Consider the following 649-nt stretch of genomic DNA (forward strand, 5'->3'; position numbering starts at 1 on the left):
TTTTTTAAAAAAAAAAAAAAAAAAAAAAGATTAATATTATATTCAAGATGAAATATACATGATCGTTTATATAAGAACATAATATTTTCTATATATTAAAAATATTATATGTAAAAGTGTAACTGAATTCATTTATTATGATATTTATATATATATATATATATATACATATATGATAATCTTGGAAGATATTTTGAGAGATAAATAGTTTTGTTTTAAAGACTATAAACTTCATGATCGAGTTTCTTGGTGATTGTCAATGTTTGATTGTCGTTCCCATATTCGCATCACATTTTTTGAATGAGAGCCTGAAAACTCGATTACCACAAAACAGTCTCTTGGATCCATAAAATTACAAAGAAAAACATTTCAATAGTTTGCAAAAAAGAAAAATCTTATAGAAGTACAATTTCATTGATGTGCGTGTATAATTTGAGATCAGCAATAGTATTATACAGTACTATACAGATGGCCCAAACAGACAGAAGTGTCTAGTTTTGCAAATCACCCTTCTATATAACCTATAGTTTTTTAAACTATTTTTCTCTCATTGACAAATAGAAAGAAAAAGTGAGAAACCAAAAAGACAAAATCACAAGTCAAGAGATTTTATTTTGTATATAAATGGGCCAAAAGTTAAAAAAAAAAA

Source organism: Camelina sativa, chromosome 4 (genome assembly GCF_000633955.1).
Source record: "Camelina sativa cultivar DH55 chromosome 4, Cs, whole genome shotgun sequence".
Lineage (NCBI taxonomy): Eukaryota > Viridiplantae > Streptophyta > Magnoliopsida > Brassicales > Brassicaceae > Camelina > Camelina sativa.